The 22,533-nt window shown below is 36.6% G+C and overlaps 1 pseudogene; it reads right to left on the bottom strand.

The window, feature by feature from the left end:
* Window positions 1-2,741: 2,741 nt before the first annotated feature.
* LOC125804985 (uncharacterized) lies at window positions 2,742-22,533 on the bottom strand (annotated as a pseudogene).

Below are 22,533 nucleotides of genomic sequence, written 5' to 3'. Positions count from 1 at the left end.
AATGTGGTTAAAGGGTCATGAAACAGGAAACAGAAGATGAGAAATGGGCTCATTTCACACCATCAACAAGTGCGGTGTTTGACCACATGACTTTAGACACACTTTAGACAACTCTTATACTGGGGAGCTCTTTATACAAGTTTATTACCAGTAGTTTTATTAATTTATTTGACTGCTGCTGAAATATTAACATAATGATTAGTAGGGTATAAGAAAATATTAATATATTGAAGTATTGCAACTTTATAATTGAAGTATTGTATTCATTCCTAAAAACACTGTATAGACTTTAAATTAATGATTTATTCAGATTGGTGTCAGACAGTGGATCATTTCATTTTGTGTTTGAACCGGTTTGAAAAAATGTGGGACTGATTTGACTGGATAACAAATGTAATTTTGGTAAAAGTAAATTTTTATTCATACAATATTGTGTTTCTCATACCATAATAGTTTTGCTATTTTCTTTTAAATAGCAATATATTGCCTTTTTCACTATAACAATATATTGAATCAGAATGTATTATTGTATCACTAGGTTCTTTCTAGTACACAGCTCTAGGTACAGATACAGATAATAATAACTATAATATTAATGGTACACTTACTGCTGGACAGGAGGCATGAAATAAACTATGTTTACTGATGTTTTATCCAAAATCTGATCAGTAGCTTTAAAAAAAATAAAATAAAACATTGTTACTTCCTTGTTTAATCTACCAATTAATCAGAAAATCATTTTTCAGTTTTTTATTTCTTTGTGAAAAGAGAAGAAAACTGAGTCACTATGTGTTTATACTGTGTTGAATCTACACAGATTAGATACAGTAGTTTATGTGACTGTCAGACTCTGAATATTTAATAATAATAAGTATAACATTTTCTGAATAAAAATACAGTTAGTGGGAACAGAATACAGGTGTTTCCATTATTGTGTCCAGCCGTAGCTCTGAAACAGGGCAGGAGACAGCAGGTTCCAGTGGACTGAAGCAGAAATGAAAGAGAATCCTGACTGTTAGAACTTGCAGACCTTAAACTAGAGTAAATGTCCAACACTATTAAAATATGATGTATAAAACAATCTAATTAAACAGCTGGATGGAAATCTGGACCCTGCTGACTTTAACATGGACTGACCTCATATTACTGACAGGTTGATCTACACAGGTGGAGTTTGGGAGGTAAACAGGTGGAGAACTGACTCCCTCTACTGGATTTATGGTGTTAAAACTGCATCTCTGTTCACTTCCTGCTCTCACTGCAGTCCTGTAACATAGCAAAGAGTCTTAACTATCAATACATAACTAAAAAACACAAAAAAAACTGATTAATAAAAACAATAACAACAATAATAATGATACATACAACAGTACTGCTTTATTACTTTATTTTTAGTCCATGTTAGAAATAACAATAATGCATGAAAATTATGAAAAAAGTAAATATATTTATGTACAACTTTGAAAAAATTAAGAGACCACTTCAGTTTGATAAAATAAAAATATTGTCATTTAGAGCATTTATTTGCAGAAAATGAAAAATGGCTGAAATAACAAAAAAAAACTTTCAGTCCTCAAAAAATCAATTCAAGCAGTTCAGCTTGGTTTGCTGGCTTTTGATAATCCATCTTGCTCTTGGTTATAATTTCAATTTGTTAAAATCAAAGAAACTCATCATTTTTAAGTGGTCTCTCATTTTTTTGACAAATTTAAAATTAAGAAAATATATATATAAAAAACGGCCCAATACGAAAGTAAGTACAATATTGAGTAAATTTGTTAAAACAAACAAAATAAAAGCATCTTAAAGCTCACCTTCCGCGAAAATCCGATTTTCCTTGTTTTTTGTGGAATACAGTAGGTCTCTCCGAGTTGAATGTGTACACCTGCACATTAAACTGTTTTGCAGCCCCCATTGTCTGCAGGAGCTAAGCAAAGAAATCCCCCCTCCCCCCCTCCGAAAAACGGGTGAATTTTGAATTATCTTTCTGCCTACGTAGGCAGAAACTCACAGACCAGCCCACCTTGGCTCGAGAAACTCCCAGAGGCGGAGCTGAAGCGACGCAACATCACCGCTCATCAGTTAGGAGGTGGGAGGCAGTGAGCGGCAGAACGGTGGAGGGGCGTCGCAGTGCTCCTAGCCAATCAGAGGAGAGATATTTGCATGCTGTTTGCATGTATGAATATTCATGAGCAAAGCTGGAATCCGGTCATTTTGGACACACCCCTAAAACAGTCCATTAAAAAAGAGCTATACAGAGACACCTGAGCACTTTTTTTTTACAAAAACGGCTCACATGTCATTCATTCATACTAGAGACCACAACTAGACATTTTAAAATGAAAGAAAAAACGACGGAAGGTGACCTTTAAGATATTACTTATTTCTTACCTCTTTAGAAAAAAGATAAAAATTCTAATTTTCTGAAAGACTCATGAAACTAATTTATATTTATATACACACACATATATATATATATATATATATATATATATATATATATATATATATATATATATATATATATATATATATATATATATATATATATTCCATACATATAACTTCTATCCACCAGACAGAGGAGCTTTGAGTGAATCTGACTGAATCTCTTTATGAGTTTAGGACAGAATCTGATGAGTGATGATCTCTAAAAGCTGTCTAATCCCAGAAATGCTCCTCTGTTCCTCTATAAAGATCTGAATCTTCAGCAGTGAATAAAGAGGAACTGAACACGGCTGTTAGTTATTCTCCTCGTCTGGAGCTCCGCTCTGCACCGAGGGAGGACCAACAACCTGAACACAACACACACAGAAACACACAGAAACAGTTATATACTGAACACACACACACACACACACACACACTGCACTGACTTACTGTCAAAGTGTCGTACTCAGATGATGTCCTGGTTGCAGGGTTCAGGGTTGAGTAGGTATCACTGGGGGAGTGTGTTGCATGCTGATAAAGCAAGATAAAACAACATTAAACATTAACAATGTCAAGTCAAGTCAAGTCAAGTCATTATCAACCGCTTTATCCATTAAGGGTCGCGGGGGGGTGCTGGAGCCTATCCCAGCCAGCATCGGGCGGAAGGCAGGATACACCCTGGACAGGCCGCCAGTCCATCGCAGGGCAACATTAACAATGTTCATAACATAATATTTCTAACAAGAAATACACACAAACACACTGCACTGACTTACTGTCAGAGTGTCGTACTCAGAGGACGAGGTGGTGGCGAGGTTTAGAGCTGTGTACGTGTCGTCTCCAGGTTTTGGAGTCTTTTAGAGAGAGACGAGGAAACACAGATTAAAGTCTATATTCAGTAAAACTCTATAGGAACATTTTCATAAACAGCTTCAGTAGAATCTTCTCTCAGTACCTGAACATCAGCACCTCTCTCTGCTCTCCTCTTCCTCCTGATCTCACATTAAACACAAAACACATTTTTAACAGTTTCAATTTGAGGCTGAAGTTTTATGTTGAGGTTAAAACTGTATTTAGACAGACAGTTCAGATATTCAGTTTAATAATAAAAGAATAATGTTACTCACTGAACGCACAGAACAGCAGTAAGAAGAGAGAGAGCCACAGCAGAAACCAATCCAACAGCTGCCCAGACTGCATTCTGCTTCCACCAATCAGCTAAAAGAGATAAATTAAATATTCAGCACTCAACATTTAACTTGCTGCAGTTAAGCCCCACCTATTCAGCCTACAGCAGTTTAGCTCCACCTATGCAGAACTGTTAAGGTTTCAGATTTGGTATTTATATATGCAGTCCACTCCAAAAGTATTGAAACAGTGAGGTCAATCCCTTAATTTGTGTTGTAGATTGAAAATGTTTTATGAATTTTAGAAATTAATATTTCCTGTTATTTCCTGGATCTGAAACACACTTCAGAAGATAGCACCTTCTGTCTGAACCCACCTATATTAATGTGAGCAAAAGTCTTGGAACATGTGACTGTCACGTGTGTTTTGTTGCCCAGGTGTTTCCTAAAACATTGATTATTCAATCAACAAATAGAGCTAAATGTCAGATTCAGATTTGGGTTTTGCCTGTGCAGATTGTGTACTTATAGAAAAACAGAGCGGTATGTGAATGAAAATAAGCAATTGTGATGTAATTAGAAGGTGCAAAAATCAGAGCCATTGCAAAAATGTTGGCAATAGCCAGTTGGACATTCCATTTGTAATGTTCTGAAGAAGAAAGTCGTCACTGGTGTACTGCATTAAAGATGTTAAACAGGTAGACCAAGGAAAACTACTGCAATGACCGCTCTGGTGCCTTTAGGAGAGTTTTTGTAGAGAACAGATATTAAAACTCTCCTGATTATCTACAAATTACTATATAGACTAAAACATATACAATACAGCTCTACTAGATTATCTCAGTTTACATGATCAGATAAACATGATGAAGCTGTTCTCAGTCATTAGCTATGGTTCTGTCCAGAAAATGAATATCTGAACTCACACACTGCATCATAGCGGAGACCGCGACCTTCAACAGCACAGCTGTAGCTGATCTCTCCTCTGAACACAGCTACAGAGCAGGAGGCAGATCTACACTCAGATACAGGCTGTCCGTTCCTGTACCAGATGTAGTTGGAGTAGGACTGAGAGCTACACATCGAGCTACAGGTCAGTGTTACTGTCTGTTCTTCTGCAGGAGCAGCTGTAGCACCTTCCACTTTCACCTGCAGACCTTCAAACCCACCTGAAACAAAGAGCCTCATAGAGTTTATCTGTGTGTAACAATAAACACACTAAACCAGGCCTTCCTGATATCAGTCCTGAATTACTGTATTTTTGTTCTTTTTTCACACACAGCTTCATTTGTTAGGACCTCCCTCCTTCCAGATGAAACATCTTAGACCTTTTTCTCTGGGTTTACAGTTCAGTCTAAATGTTTACTTTGAGAAAAACTGAATTGCTATGTTTTATCCACAAATTTAACCCCTGAGCTGCTGCAATACAGTCACCATTTACCAGTTACCATTAAAATAAGATAAAATACTGTTTTAAACAGTATATGGTCACTAAAAAACACTAATGTTAGATGGCTGGCTAATAACTGATTAGATCACATTGGCCATTTTACACTCAGGCTTCAAACTAAGACACTCAGTATGAAACAACAACAATAAAAAACAACAATTTTACACTAAATCCAGACTTACTGAAAAAAAAAAACAAGAAATAACTTCATACAGAGAGACGGTTAATGAGACCAACAGCATAATAACACCACATGATCAATTATAGTAATTAATAATGATGATTAATTAACCAGTTTCTTGACAGCTGGACTACAACTCAGCTACTCAAAGTCAAAGTCAAGTTACATGGAGTCAGCTACTCCATGTAATGCAGAAAAGCTGTTCCACCCAAAACTGTTAATACCTTCATTAATTAATTCAAGGGGCGGGGGGGGGAGGGGGGGGGGTGGTAAAGACAGTTTACTGTCATTAAAATATATGGGGATGGGTGGAGCTACACATCATACAACAGCCAGCCTGCAGAGGCTCTACACCTGTAGTGACGTCACATTTGAGTGTTTTACTGTGCAAATACTACAGTATCACATGTGCTCACTGGGGTTTTGCCTCTTCTAATACAAAATATGAGAGTAACTGAATAAACTGAGTATAATCCAGTAGAATCTGACAGTGAGATGATAACAGAGTGAGTGCAGTGTAAAGTGATGTCTTACAGACAGCAGCAGAGCGGATCTCCTCGTGTTCTTTCACAGCACAGGAGTAGCTGCCTGCATCCACAGTGCGGTCCCACAGATACAGTACAGCTCTGTTCTGCTCAGATACAGGCTGTCCGTTCCTGTACCAGATGTAGGTGGGGTTAGACAGAGTGCAGGTGGAGCTACAGATCAGCAGCTTTTCTCCTCCCTGTGTGTTCAACACTTCAATCTTCAGACCTGCAGGTGATTTTAAACATGATTTAGTCTAATTTTTATCTGTAGAAAATTCTCAACTTAACTAAACTTGTTTTATATGATCCAGAACTACCTGTGACAGACTGACTCCAGAGCTGCCAGTGTATTTACCATCAGGATCATCAGTGATGAATCTGAACTTATATATCTGAGCATCGCTCGCTCTCAGATCAGTGATTCTCATTCTACATAAGGTCTGGTAATACTTCACTCTCCCCTTATACTGAGCATCCTCTTGCAGATCTACAGGCCCAACTCCAGGCTAGTCATTAATGAACCAGAATGATTCAGTCACTGTGAGTCCTCCAGGGTGTTTATAAGAGCAGGATAGATCAACTGATGAACCTTCCAGAGCACACACACTATCAGGAGTGTAAGTCACTCCCCACTGCTTCTCACCCAGTTTACCTGAAACACAGAATTACAGTCAGTACAGTGCTGATCAGTCAGTACTGAAACAGTTCTGAACAGTTAAATCAGAAACAGACAAATGAAGAATAATACACATCAGCGGGAACAGCAGAACTGAAATACTGAGTGTGAGTAAAAGTAAGATTTTGTGAGGAAAGTGATTCAGTGCTTGTGTTTTAAATTGTTTTTGCAGGTTGACGTCAGTACGGGGGCTTTTCCTGGTTTTCTCGTTTTTTGTCTATATGTTTTTATTGGTAAATGCAGGTAATGGGGTAGAAGAACAGTTTCACATGCAGCATGCATATACAACTCAGAGTAATCTATTGTATTTTAAAAATGTGAAATAAAGTTCTAAATGCTTTCTACACAAATTACAACTTTAAAACATTAAGCCACGTATTTAAAACAAAAAATAATAATAGAAAATGTACAGATAAAATATTAATTTATAATAATAATATAAGTGAAAGTAAAAAATAATTGAAAATCTCTCAGTCAGTTCCACACACTGCCTTCCTTTCAGTACCAATGAAAAAACATTTGTTGGAAAGATGTTCACTACTACATTACTTCATTACTTTTTTATTAAATTTAGCTGAGACATCGTCTAAAACAATAAACCCCAATACATTATAATCTGCGGTGTGTAATCAGGTCTATGCTTTAGCTAAGAATTGCAAGTTATATAAAGTGTTGTATAAATTATATAAATGTATATTTAATAAATAAAGTTAAATAAAAAAACAGTTAATAACCATTTCATTTCTGCTGGTATTTTAAATGGTTCTATAAAGACAGAAAATCTGATCAATCAAATGCACAGTTCTCACTATTGGGACAGGCCCATATCTGTCTAGCTTTCTCAGTTGCTGAAGAAGCAAATGAGTAAGGAGTTTGTCGCTGTTTAGACACTTAGCTACTACTTTAACTAGATTACTTTAAATTATATTTATTAAAAAGTCTTTTTGATGGCTACTCTTTAAAAATACATAATAGGTCAACCAACTCCATCTGTAATTTTTTGTCTGTAGCTTTTAAAGATGAACTAAGAGAGTGTGCCTATCTAATAGCTAACCTGCAGCATCTGAAGCTGTTCTTTTACACTGTTTTCTATTTCTCAATAAATACGTTTAATGAAGGTAGATAAACTGTTCCTTTCGATGTGCTGTAAAATCACATTTTCTGTGCATTATTGAGCCAAACATTACAAACTATTCATGAGGAATTATCAGATTTTGTCAATGAAGTAAAATATGTTGCTGTAATGGCTAATTTCAGTATGTCAGTACGATGACTTAATAACAAAAATCCATTATTCTACAAAATATTTTTTTGGTACTCCGTTCTCAGAACTGCACTGATAACAGAAGGAACCTCATCATTCTAAAGTAGAACCGGATTTCCTGGTTCTAAAAAAAACTGAAAGAGTCTTCAGTGACACTGAGAGACAGACTGACTCTGTACTTACAGAATGAAGGAGGCTGGGCGTAGTTGACCAAACAGGAGTATCTGTCCTGATTAGATGAACTGGTGGAGTCGATCCAAACTGCGGCACTGATTGAACATCCCAGGTAATTTTCAGTTCTCTGCTGGTTACCCCTGTACCAGCTGTAGTAACAGTATCCACTGCAGCGGCGATTACAGGTCTGTTTGACAGCTCTCTGTCCTACAACCTGCTGATTCACTGTCCCCTGTAGGACTAAACACACACACACACACACACACTTACAATCTTCTTGCTCTTAATCAGAATCATTGTTTGTGGTGAGTGTGTTTATTTACCTGTTTGTCCAGATGAAGCTTAAATCTATTAAATCCACAGTGTTAAATACCGCTGCTAATAATCACATTATTACATTTACAGAATCATGAGCTTCATGAGTAAGTGTGAAGATGGGTGGAGATCTGATAACCAAGAAGAACTGATCTCAGTTTAAGCATTTAATCAGAGCTTTACAGAATTATTCTCAAAGATCAGCCCTGATCTACAACATCTCCCCTCTTAAAGCTACAGAAAACAATTTGTCTGAAAAATTAAGTTTATTAAAAAAACATAAAATATCTCACAAAAGGGAGTACACCCTTCTCATTTTTGTAAATATTATGTTTTTTATTGGACAACACTGAAGATATGACACCTGCATATCTTACAGTGTAAAGTAGTCAGTGTACAGCTTATATAACTACTTCTATGGCTACTTTACATGGTATTAAAGTGTCATATCTTTAGTGATGTTCCATTAAAAAAAGATATAATGTAATAATTACACAAAAATGCGAGGTGTTTATTCACTTTTGTGAGATACTGTAAGTCCCAGGTTTCAACAGGCCCTGGGTGTGATTAGGGTTGCAACGGTATGAGATTTTCACGGTATGACGTCTCGGAAAATACCGCGGTATCACGGTTATCACGGTATCACAGTTTGTTACATATATTATTAAACTGACCCTTAAAGAAATTACAACAAAGGTTTTTTGTTCAATTAACTATTTATTGTAGAAACTACACCATCAGGTGAAGGAAACCATGTTTTTCCACTACTCTTAAGGGCATTAAGAGTGTATATATATATAAAAAAGTTGGTATATAACCAGATACTGCAGAAAGAGGGGATTTATTTCTGACATGATCCTCACAATAGAGATTTCTATTTTAAGGCTTTCACACCTTAAAACCTTCAACATATGAAAAACAGGCACGTCAGAATTTGAAAATTAACGCATGTAAATGAATGGCATCTTTCACATCCAGTCCGGCCAGGACCTTTACACGGACACGTGAATCCATCGTAGCACGCACTTCACGCCTGTACCTGCGTGCCCACATTTCGGATAACTCAGCGCTTTTGCGGGCGCTTACCGCATGGGTTGTGCACGACTACAAAGAAGTTTTATTTAGGTTATTTAGGTAAAATTATAAACTGAACACATACTTTGCGCTGCACAGCGGGGTGGTGTTCTCGGAGATGGGAGAGGTTTGATGTATTTCCTCCTTTAGCTGTGACTGATTACAAGTCTGTTTTCAGGCTGTTTGAATGAGCGAAATATGATCAGAATTATGTTAATTAACACTAACATAGAAGCATAGAACTATTATTTAATAAAAATGATTTTTAAGAACAGCTAAACACAGTGCGGAGAAGTTCACGTGCGAGAGAGAGAGACACAGAGAGAGAGAGAGAGAGATTTGCGTGTTCTGATGTGAGCTACTCACAGGTAAAGGTTCTCTTTTATCTCCTCGTGCTCATTTTAGTCCAATTCATAATTCTGCAGTTTCTCAGTGTTTTCTGTCGTATTTTGCGGCTAGCGCGAGCGCTTACAACTAACACCGCGGACCGCGAGGTGCAGCCGCGCTGCCGCTGTTATGCCGAATCCGACTCCCTGCTCAATCCGACTCCCGCTTCGCGGACAGAATCGGCACAACACCTCCCGCTGTAGAACTGCGGGAGTGAAAACAGCGCTTATAAATACGTTAGTTAAGTTTCACTTTCAGTTTTCGTTATTTGGTTCGTTTTCAATAACAATAATAATTGGTTACTTAGCATTAACATTGTGATTATCACACCAGAGCTTTATTTAAAAATAAAATATATAATTAAAAAACAGATGCCTACATCTCAGACTATTTTCTGGAGCCCAACCCGACCCGGCCCGAGGAATGTGGTGGGAAATCTCGGCCCGAACGGACCCGATCTCGGGTCGGGCCTCGGGTCAGGTCTGGTTCGGGCAGAGAATCTAAGCTCTAGTCTGATGCACTTTCTGCCATTCTCACCGCTGTGTGCTGAGTAGCTGAAGCGGAGCAGAGTTGCGCATGCGTGGGTGACTTTCTCCGCTGGCTTGCATTTTACCGGTAATAAGCAAACACACACGGTATGATAACCGTGCATTTTAATACCACGGTATACCGTGAAACCGGTTACCGCTGCAACCCTAGGTATGATACTGAGTTATAGGGATCTGCTGTTGCCTAAAAGTGAGAAAATGTTGGCTGAAGGTGTTGCCAAGATAGCAATAAACGTCTGAAAGTTATTGAGGTTTATTGAATAAATCTCCCGTTACTAAAGAAACCATAAATTCAGTTTTGTGTCAGAGAACTACTAATTAGTTTGTCTGTTCATCCATGTCCCTGAACTGAACATAATCAGGTTCTGCAGAAAATCAAACATTCCAAACAGAAAAGAAACTTTATGAATGTTTAGGAGTGGTCTTCTGAGACAGACAACGATGTCAGAGCCTGAAATTTGTGAAATAGAGGTGATTTATATATTGGATAAGATTACCCCATAAATATATATTTGTAGTTTTTATTAGTTTGTTGTTTAATAAGGGTGTCATGATTTAATATAACATTTTGTGTAAATATCTACATTCGTAAATACACATTAGTACAGAAAATCAGTGAGATGAAAACCTGACTCTGACAGGATAAACACTTTCAGTTCACATAGATTAATATTAAACATTTAAAACGTATTAAGATGAAAAAGTTCAGAAATGGTAAATAAATAAAAAAGTTTACCTGCCAGTAAAATGAGGATCACTGCTGCTGTGATATTTGCTGATCTTTGGGGAGACATGGCAGCATCACTCTTTAAACACAGCTGATATCAGAAGATCCAGAAGATCCTCAGTCCTGCTGTCCTTCACTTCTGATCTGCTCTGGTCTAAATAGAGAGAAGAGTCAGAGGAAAAGATGAAGGCGTGTTCTGCAGTTTTAATTCTGTCCTCACATCTCCCCATTTAGCTCAGATCACTTCCTGTCCTCTGCTGATCTTTTTTTACTTCCCTTAAGACTGAAGGGACTTTCAAACATTATATTAAAATAGTCAGTAGATCAGTAAAGGGTTAATGATGTTCTGCTATCAGGTTTGGGTTTTTATTTATCTGTGTGGAGAATTTGTATGAATAATAAAGCTGTAATCTCACCGTGCAGTGAATTCTACACTTAATACTCTAATATAGAAGGGATGCAGAGCTGTACATGTGAATGAGGCGTAATGAAACAGGAAATAGAAGATGAGAAATGAGCTCATTTCACACCATCAACAAGTGCAGTGTTTGACCACATGACTTTAGACACCTCTTATACTGGGGAGCTCTTTATACAAGTTTATTACCAGTAGTTTTAATAATTTCTGTGACTGCTGCTGAAATATTAACATAATGATTAGTAGGTGTGTAAGAAAATATTAATATATTGAAGTATTGCAACTTTATGATTGAAGTATTGTATTCATTCTTAAAACACTGTATAGACTTTAAATTAATGATTTATTTAGATTGGTTTCAGACAGTGGATCATTTAATTTTGTGTTTAAACCGGTATAAAATAATGTTGGACTGATTTGACTGGATAAAAAAATTGACTTTGATAAAAAGTCCATTTTTATTCATATAATATTGTGTTTTCCATACCATAATAGTTTTCTTATTTTCTTTGAAATCTCAATATATTGCCCTTATTCAGTGTCAAAATATATTGAATCAGAATGTATTATTGTATCACTAGGTTCTTTCTAGTACACAGCTCTAGGTACAGATACAGATAATAATAACTATAATATTAATGTTACACTTACTGCTGGACAGGAGGCATGAAATAAACTATGTTTACTGATGTTTTATCCAAAATCTGATCTGTAGCTTTAAAAAAAATAATAAAACATTGTCACTTCCTTGTTTAATCTACCAATTAATCTGAAAATCATTTTTCAGTCTTTTATTTCGTTGCAAAAAGAGAAGAAAACCGAGTCACTATGTGTTTATACTGTGTTGAATCTACACAGATTAGATACAGTAGTTTATGTGACTGTCAGACTCTGAATATTTAATAATGATAAGTATAACATTTGCTGAATAAAAATACAGTTAGTGTGAACAGAATACAGGTGTTTCCGTTATTGTGTCCAGCCGTAGCTCTGAAACAGGGCAGGAGACAGCAGGTTCCAGTGGACTGAAGCAGAAATGAAAGGGAATCCTGACTGTTAGAACCTGCAGACCTTAAACTAGAGTAAATGTCCAACACTATTAAAACATGATGTATAAAACAATCTAATTAAACAGCTGGATGGAAATCTGGACCCTGCTGACTTTAACATGGACTGACCTCATATTACTGACAGGTTGATCTACACAGGTGGAGTTTGGGAGGTAAACAGGTGGAGAACTGACTCCCTCTACTGGATTTATGGTGTTAAAACTGCATCTCTGTTCACTTCCTGCTCTCACTGCAGTCCTGTAACATGGCAAACAGTCTTAACTATCAATACGTGACTAAAAAACACAAAAATATTATATATTAATAAAAACAATAACAACAATAATAATGATACATACTACAGTACTGCTTTATTACTTTATTTTAAAATCCATGTTAGAAATAACAATAATATATTAAAATAATGAAAATAGTAAATATATATTTATATACAACTCTGGAAAAAATTAAGAGACCACTTCAGTTTCTGATTCACTTTCTCTGATTTTGCTATTTATAGGTTTATGTTTGAGTAAAATGAACATTATTGTTTTATTATCTAAACTATAGACAACATTTCTCCCAAATTCTAGATAAAAATATTGTTATTTAGAGCATTTATTTGTAGAAAATGAGAAATGGCTGAAATAACCAAAAAAAGAGAGCTTTCAAACCTCAAATAATAATAATAAAAATATATAAACATTTATTATAAAGTTTTAAGGGTTCAGAAATCAATATGTGATGGAATAACCCTGGTTTTAATCACATTTTTTATGCATCTTGGCATTTTCTCCTCCTCCTCCAGTCTTACACACTGCTTTTGGATAACTTTATGCCACTTCTGGTGCAAAAAAATCAATTCAAGCAGTTCAGCTTTTCCTGACAAACTTTAAATAAAGAAAATATAAAAAACAGCCCAATATAATTAAAGTACAATACTGACTAAATCCGTTAAAACAAACAAAATAAAAGCATCTTAAGATATTCCTTATTTATTACATCTTTAGATAAGAGATAAAAATTCTCATTTTCTGAGAGACTCATTTATATTTCTATATTTATTAAATATATATAAAGAAACACTATTATACAGCAAAACCTTTGATTATAAACTGGATAAAACATTTTTTACACATAATATAATTTTATCCAATAGTTTAATAGTTCATTCATCTTATTTTTCATGATTGGTGAGGGGGACTGAAAGAAGAGGAGAATTTCACTTAAACAGCAGAGATTCAAATACAAGACTAATAGACTAATAGATGAGAGTTTTGTGGAACTCCATATAACTTCTATCCACCACCAGACAGAGGAGCTTTGAGTGAATCTGACTGAATCTCTTTATGACTTTAGGACAGAATCTGATGAGTGATGAAAATTGTATGAATAGAAAATATTAAAAAAAACATTTTATTCAACAGCAAATTTCACAACCTCACAAGCAAAAAAAAAAACACACAAAAAAGCATTGTTGAAATAAAAAAAAATATATATGGCTTTCCCCACAGCATATTTGAAGTTTATCAAAATATCTATTTAATTCAACAATACAAATGCAGATTCAAATACTTAGGCCAGTTTTAAGCTCCATAACCTTTAACACACTTATGGGCTATCTTTGTTGTAATTTCAGCAGGTTTTAATAGCCAGGGTAGATTCACACTTCTCTAATAATACTCTCGATTGCTAGAGAAGAGCTCTAAATATAGGTTTGTTTGCTAAAGCTTGTAAACCGCTGCACTGGAACTCGGTTACTGACCAAAGTATTGTGGGTTTGATGACCAAGTTCACTAAGCTGCCACTGTTTTAGGTTATACATTAAGAGCTATAAGAAAAAAAACAGGTTATGAAAGTCTCATGCATGTTACAATATTGTGATAGGTTAAGGTAAAAGGAAATTAAGGTAAGACAGTTTTCCTGCACTAATACATTTCCGGTCAAACTTTATTTTAAGGAACACAAATTAGGCGCTTATTAATGTCTTATTATTTGCTTAATAAAGCCTTAATTAGACATTTGTAAATTATGTTTTCACTACTTATTAGGCTTTATTCTGTGCAAGTGCTATTGGTGCTTAATTAGGGGTCTGTGATTGATTAAATATTTATTCAGTTCTTTTTAGTGTGTAATTAGTGATGAACAGAAGCTCATTTTAGAATATGGTACTTTAGTCACATCTTGGTCTATTAGTGATTATTAACCCCTTATTAACTCTTATAATAAACTCCAGCACAGCCATAACCTTACCAAACTCACACTCAGATCAAACTGCTGCCAATTATAATAACACTAATAACATGTAGAATTAGCTAATAGTTAATGCTTAATAATCTGTTTACCAGGGTGCAGACATAACTGTTCACTGTGCACTATAAGAACTAATACAGCCATTATTAATCATTTCCACATAACAGACCACAAATTAAGCACCAATAACACTTAGAGTAAACACACAGAGTAAAGCCTAATAAGTAGAGAATAAATCATTTACAAATGTCTAATTAAGGCTTTATTAAGCAAATAATAAGACATTAATAAGCGCCTAATTTGTGTTCCTTAAAATAAAGTGTTACCACATTTCCTTGTAGGCAAAGGAGCAAGAATAACACACTAAAATTCATTTTGGTGAAAAACAAAACAATAATAAAGCAAAGTAAAATTACAAATACAATATTTACAACAAAAATGAAACAATGCTGTATATGATTTAAACGGATAAAGCCATTAAAACACCATAATCTGTAAAATATATATATAAAAAAAACTTCATGGTCACACCCTCCGAGATGCCTCATTATACTATTCATATTTTTTACCCTATTCTGCACTACTAGCTAATCTAATCTCACTAGCATCTCTAATCTCAATTGTGGGTTACCACTCAGAAGGTAAATTATCAAACTAAATCTGTAATATAATACCAGTACTAGTGTAAAATAAAAAGCACAGGATGTAAACAATGGCTATTTTCCTCTGAATTTTTTATATAGTTTTAAAGTGAAGTGCTGTTTTAATATGGATCTGTGTATTTGCTCTTCACTCTAATAAACTGCATCTGTTTGGAGAGGCTGTATGTTGATGGTGGAAAATGTTAATCTTAGGCAGAGTTCTGGACCATGCTGTAGACTGGGGATTCTTCATACCTGCAACATTTAAAACATTGAGATTATATATTATTTTCGTGCGGTGGCAAACTCAAAACCAACTATCAGAGAATCCGTGACTAAGGGGTTTTAAGAACGCATACGTCAACATCAACAAAATCAATTCTACTTTCAAATACAGCTCTGGAATAAATGAATAGACCACTTCAGTTTCTCTGATTTTGCTATTTATAGGTTTATGTTTGAGTAAAATAAACATTGTTGTTTTATTCAGTAAACTACAGTAAACATTTCACCAAAATTTAAAATAAATATATTGTCATTTAGAGCATTTATTTGCAGAAAATGAGAAATAGGTGAAATAACAAAAAAAAAGACGCAGGGCTTTCAGACCTCAAATAATGCAAAGAAAACAAGTTCATATTCATAAAGTTTTAAGAGTTCAGAAATTAGTATTTTGTGGAATAACCCTGGTTTTATTTATAGGTTTCACAGTTGGCATTTTGGCATGTTCTCCTCCACCAGTCTTTCACACTGCTTTTGGATAACTTTATGCCTTTACTCCTGGTGCAAAAATTCAAGCAGTTCAGTTTGGTTTGATGGCTTGTGATCATCTATCTTTCTCTTGTTTATATATTTCAGAGGTTTTTAATTTGGTAAAATCAAAGAAACTCATCATTTTTAAGTAATCTCTTTTTTTTTCCAGGGCTGTACATACACCTCTTAAACCGAGTACTACTTTACACATCTTCACTTAAATAGCTTTAAACTCTAACTCTATAAATGATCAGACTGTTCTTCACACCCTTTTTTCACAGATTTGTGCTTCTAGGAAAACTAGTAAACAGTTTTATTTGTCTTTACAGTTCTGGAAACTGCAGTTTATTTTAATAAAAAAATGAAAAGTATGAAGTCAGCATGAAGCTGAAGGTTCTGCTTTCGAGTTGGTCTATCTGACAGTGTATGTGACATTAATAATCAGATTTCACAGAAAGCAGAAGTGGGTTGTGGGTGTGTAAAAGAGAGAGAGAGAGGGTTTGAAAGAGAAAGAGAGATAGAGATATATGAGTGATCTGTATTGCTTACCGAGCAGTTCCTGCTCTAGCTTTGTTCACTGTGGCGTACTCAACTTCCTCTTCTTTATTAAAAGCGAGAGTCTGATGAACAGTGGGGCAGAGAGGCTCTTCCTGTGGGCGAGACTGTTTGAACTGAATGGTTGAGTACTGAACTTCATCTGAGGATGCAGCTCCTGTGCAGGGCCTGGAGGTCATAGCCAGATCTGAGACGGTTTCATACACTGGAGCAGAAGCTGGCTGAGAGAGAGAAGAGAAAGAGAGAGAGAGAGTATTAACCCTCTATGGCATAATGTTGCCCTCAGGCTGCAAACCCTCTTATTGTTATTACAACATTCAATACAAACATTTTTTAAACTATAAGGCGCACCCAAAACCCTTTAATCTTGCCAAAATCGTCAGTGTGCCTTGTAATCTAGTGCACCTTATGTATGAATTCTACCAGTCAGGTATTAAGGTGAAATCACTCCAATAAAGTACAGCGTTATACAGGAGTTTTTAGTTTACTTCTCCAGCATCAAGACTGGAGCAGTATTAGCATTAGCCGCTAACGGCTCTTTCACCAATAAGAGGTGAATATATTGGACTGTAGTCTGCATGTTCACTGTGTTAAAACCTCTAGCTAATATTGTCCTGGCTTACTGGAACACACAGGGTTCCTTAGTGTATTGCTGTCGAGCAGCATTTACGTTTAGCCACTAATGCTAATGTTGCTGCACCCAGCCCAGGAAATCTGGAAATCTGAGTTTACTGTAAATAAACAGAAGTCCTTTACTCTCCCAAATAAACAGTTTTCAGGAGAGAAATCTGTGTAGATTATCATTCAGCGCTTTTTATTTTAGTTCAATACAGTAAAGCATACAAGAAGGTCATAATTGCATATAGGTGAATATGTGCAAGAATGTGTAAAGAAATATATTTGTTTTTTTTATATTTTTACAATAATCTTTCATTCTTGTTGTTAGCTTACTAACACTATTTTTTTTGCCTGTGGGCAATAGCTTGTAGATCACTTTATTTAACACCATCATGATAAAATAGCGGTGATTGAAATAATCAGCTTGTTATTAAAACAATTTAAATTAAATTTTAATTATTTGCCATTTTATATCACATTATTTAAAAATCAAATCTCAATTTCAGAAACAAAAATAATACCAGACTCTTACAGTGCTCATATACAACAATATAAAACTGAACTAATTAATCAGAACATCAGAATCTCTGCTGTGTGTTCACTCCAGCATTAAAACTCACCCCTTCAGTGTTGTCTTCACTCCGGCTGCGGGACAGAGCTGCTTTTCTCCTGTAAATGACATTGATATAAACCCACACTTTTACCACAAAAATGCTCTTGTTCATATTTTGTGACCATGTGTAGTGCCTTATGAAATATTTTACATTGTTTAAACTCTCTATCTATCTATCTATCTATCTATCTATCTATCTATCTATCTATCTATCTATCTATCTATCTATCTATCTATCTATCTATCTATCAAAAGACTGCAGGAAACAAAGGGCTAATGTGTATTAGACTGTTCAGGATGTAGCATTAGAATATCTTTAATCTCAAATGTTCAGAAATTCTTACCTCATCCACAAAAGGACTGTGAGGAATATCAGAAACAAAACCACAAGGACTCCAGAAACGATATATAGTGAAGATGTTTTATCTGTATTAAAGTGGAGAACCCAACATGTTAAACATGATCAAAATGGACCAAAATTAAATGTCTAGTAAAGCCATAAAACAGACTGAAAACTAGAGCTTTAATAATCAATAACCACCCAGCAGAGAAAAAAACAATAAAATCAAACATATTACACACCTGAAGTAAACGGCCACTCTGATGAGTTGGATGATCCATATCGATTCTCTGCCAGACAGTAGAAAACTCCACCAGTTCCAGCAGGTAAAGTTAAATTAGAGCCGTTTCTAAAAGGTTCAGAGCTGCTTCCTGTCTTCCTGAACCAGGTGTAAGAGCTGGCAGGGTTGGAGTCGCTGACGCACACCAGCGTGATCGAGCCGTTAAACCCGTTAAACTCAGATAGAGATGGAGGTCTGGGAGGATCTGAACAGCACAGAGACTGAGCTAATCACTGAACTTCTTACACTCAGAAGAAACAGGATCATACAGAACAAACTGCACTTACAGAACACGTCCAGATGGGCGGGTGCAGAGCTGTGCTGTCCGAGCTGGTTGAGAGCGGTGCAGTAGTACAGTCCGCTGTGCTGGGAGCTGATGTTGGTGATGCTGTAATTCTGGCCTGTTCCCAGTGCTTCCACTGACCTGTTCTGCTCAGATACAGGCTGTATATTCCTGTACCAGGTGTAGGTGGAATAGGACTGAGAGCACATCGAGCTACAGGTCAGTGTTACTGTCTGTCCTTCTACTAGAGCGGCTGTAGCACCTTCCACTTTCACCTGCAAACCTTCTAACCCACCTGAAACAAAGAGACTCAGTATTAGTGACCCATACTGAAACTCTCAGACTGAACAGGAAAGATGTCATGAACAGCATAACGATTAATAACTAGGATTTATTTACATCATAAAAATAAATAAATAAATGTGACAAGAATATTTGCAATACCAAGTACAAATACTATCAAGGACAACAGTAATGGTTGCTGGCTGGCTAATTACTAATTAGATTACATTGGTCATTTTACACTTCAAACTAATGAACAGTATGAAACAACAACATAACTCTATTACAATAAAAGAACATTACATTTACAAAGACCTTCTTACAGAGAGTCTGTTAATGGGACCAACAACAAATGATCAATAATAGTATAATTAATTAACTAGTAGCCTGACAGCACAACTACAACGCAGCTACTCCATGAAATGCAGAAAAGTTGCAATCAAGCCAAAGCTGTTCAGCATTTCCTTCAAGTGGAACCCCACCTTCTTATGATACAACAGAATAAGGTTTAAAAACTGATTTCTGGGGGGAAAATGCATTGTCACTAAAATGAATGGGATGGGTGGAGCTACACATCATACTACAGCCAGCCTGCAGAGGACTGGACTATGCACTGTCTACTCTTATATACAGTCACTGGTTTCGACAGTGTTTTACTGTCCAAATGGTGTGTTGCAACTTCTTTTTTTTTTTTTCATTTTCTCCCCAATTTACACGGCCAATTACCCCACCCATTCATTATGACTCCCCCTATCACTAGTGATACCTCAACACACCAGGAGGGTGAAGACTAACACATGCTTCCTCCGATACATGTGAAGCCAGCCACCGCTTCTTTTCGAGCTGCTGCTGATGCAGCATTACCGAGCAGCCAGCGCGCTCGGAGGAAAGCACAGCGGCTCGGCTCCGGTACATCAGCTCACAGACGCCCTGTGCTGCAGACATCACCATAGGAGTGATGTGGGGAGAGAGCGCCATCTACCCACCCAGAGGGAGCAGGGCCAATTTTGCTCCCTCTAACGCCGGCAGCTTGATGGCAAAGCTGCATGAGCTGGGGTTCGAACTGGCGACCTCCCGCTCATAGTGGCAGCGCTTTAGACCACTGGACCACGTGTGTTGCAACTTCTAATACAAAATATGAGAGTAACTGAATAAACTGAGTGTAATCCAGTAGAAGCTGACAGTGAGATGATAACAGAGTGAGTGCAGTGTAAAGTGATGTCTTACAGACAGCAGCAGAGCGGATCTCCTCGTGTTCTTTCACAGCACAGGAGTAGCTGCCTGCATCCACAGTGCGGTTCCTCAGATACAGTACAGCTCTGTTCTGCTCAGATACAGGCTGTCCGTTCCTGTACCAGATGTAGGTGGGGTTAGACAGAGTGCAGGTGGAGCTACAGATCAGCATCTTTCCTCCTCCCTATGTGTTCAACACACCAATCTTCAGACCTGCAGGAGATTTTAAACATGATTTAGTCTAATTTTACCTGTAGAAATCTCTCATAGTTAAATAAACTTGTTTTATATGATCCAGAACTACCTGTGACAGACAGACTGACTCCAGATCTGCCAAAGTATTTACCATCAGGAACATTAGTGATGAATCCAAACCAGTATGTCTGAGCATCGCTCGCTCTCAGACCAGTGATTCTCACTGTGTGGTAGAGCTGGTTCTGGTTCTGGTGATACTGCACTCTCCTCTTATACTGATCATCCTCTCGCAGATCTACAGGCCCAACATCAGGCTGCTCATTAAAAAACCAGAATGATTCAGTCACTGTGAGTCCTCCAGGGTGTTTATAGGAGCAGGAGAGATCAACTGATGAACCTTCCAGAGCACACACACTATCAGGAGTGTAAGTCACTCCCCAATGCTTCTCACCCAGTTCACCTGGAACACAGAATCACAGTCAGTACAGTGCTGATCAGTCAGTACTGAAACAGTTCTGAACATTAAAATCAGAAACTGTAAGAATAATATTTACTAAACACATCAGTGGGAACAGCAGAACTGAAATACTGAGTGTGAGTAAAACACTGTAATATCTACACTGAAATCACTGCCTTGTTACATTTGTTGGAAATCAAGTACTGGTATCAAGTACTGAAAAGTCTGACAACCATCAAGACATGCCTGAAAATAATTTTTAAACTGTTTTTTACACCAAAAATCTGAATCCTCTCCAGCTCACACTGTCTGTCAGAAACTAAATATTAATAGTTTAAATATCAACTAAAGCACTGCTACTGGACTGAGTTCTCTGCTGGTTCATTTTTAATAATTAGTCCTGCTATTTATTACATATTTGCATTCTTTTTCCATATTTCAGGCAGCTGATCCCTTTAAAAAAGTCTGGAAAATTCTGAATTTGGAAATATAAAAATGTTCAAATATTATACATACATATAAATAAAATAAAATCACTTAAAAACTCAGAAATTCAGAAATTGAATCAGGATTGGGCTGTTTCTCAGTGTGGATCAGGTTTGGGGCGCTGAGTCCACAGAAAGCTGCTGGTGTTTCCCGGGGTTTACATGAAAAAACAATTTTGCATTCAAAAAGAATTTACAGATGTCTACAGCATTGCTTTGCTTAAATACACCTAAAAAGTATATCATTGATATGACATGGACATTTATAATAATACGATAAAATACAGTCATATGAAAAAGTTTGGGCACCCCTATTAATCTTAATCATTTTTAGTTCTAAATATTTGGGTGTTTGGAGCAGCCATTTCAGTTTGATATATCTAATAACTGATGGACACAGTAATATTTCAGGATTGAAATGAGGTTTTTTGTACAACAGAAAATGTGCAATATGCATTAAACCAAAATTTGGCCGGTGCAAAAGTATGGGCACCCTTATCATTTTATTGATTTGAATACTCCTAACTACTTTTTACTGACTTACTGAAGCACAGAATTGGTTTGGTAACCTCACTGAGCTTTAAACTTCATAGCCAGGTGTATCCAATCATGAGAAAAGGTATTTAAGGTGGCCAATTGCAAGTTGTTCTCCTATTTGAATCTCCTCTGGAGAGTGGCATCATGGGCTCATCAAAACAACTCTCAAATGATCTAAAAACAAAGATTGTTCAACATAGTTGTTCAGGGGAAGGATACAAAAGTTGTCTCAGAGATGTAACCTGTCAGTTTCCACTGTGAGGAACATAGTAAGGAAATGGAAGACCACAGGGACGGTTCTTGTTAAGCCCAGAAGTGGCAGGCCAAGAAAAATATCAGAAAGGCAGAGAAGAAGAATGGTGAGAACAGTCAAGGACAATCCACAGACCACCTCCAAAGAGCTGCAGCATCGTCTTGCTGCAGATGGTGTCACTGTGCATCGGTCAACAATACAACGCACTTTACACAAGGAGAAGCTGTATGAGAGAGTGATGCGAAAGAAGCCATTTCTGAATCTTTTGTGCTTTTGTGCTTTTGCACACCTCAGGCGACTCTGTTTGTGGCGTGCTTGCAGAAATGGCTTCTTTCGCATCACTCTCCCATACAGCTTCTCCTTGTGCAAAGTGCGCTGCACACCGATGCACAGTGACACCATTAGCAT

This window comes from Astyanax mexicanus, chromosome 11 (genome assembly GCF_023375975.1).
Source record: "Astyanax mexicanus isolate ESR-SI-001 chromosome 11, AstMex3_surface, whole genome shotgun sequence".
Classification (NCBI taxonomy): domain Eukaryota; kingdom Metazoa; phylum Chordata; class Actinopteri; order Characiformes; family Acestrorhamphidae; genus Astyanax; species Astyanax mexicanus.
This window is presented reverse-complemented; position numbering and strand designations above follow the sequence as displayed.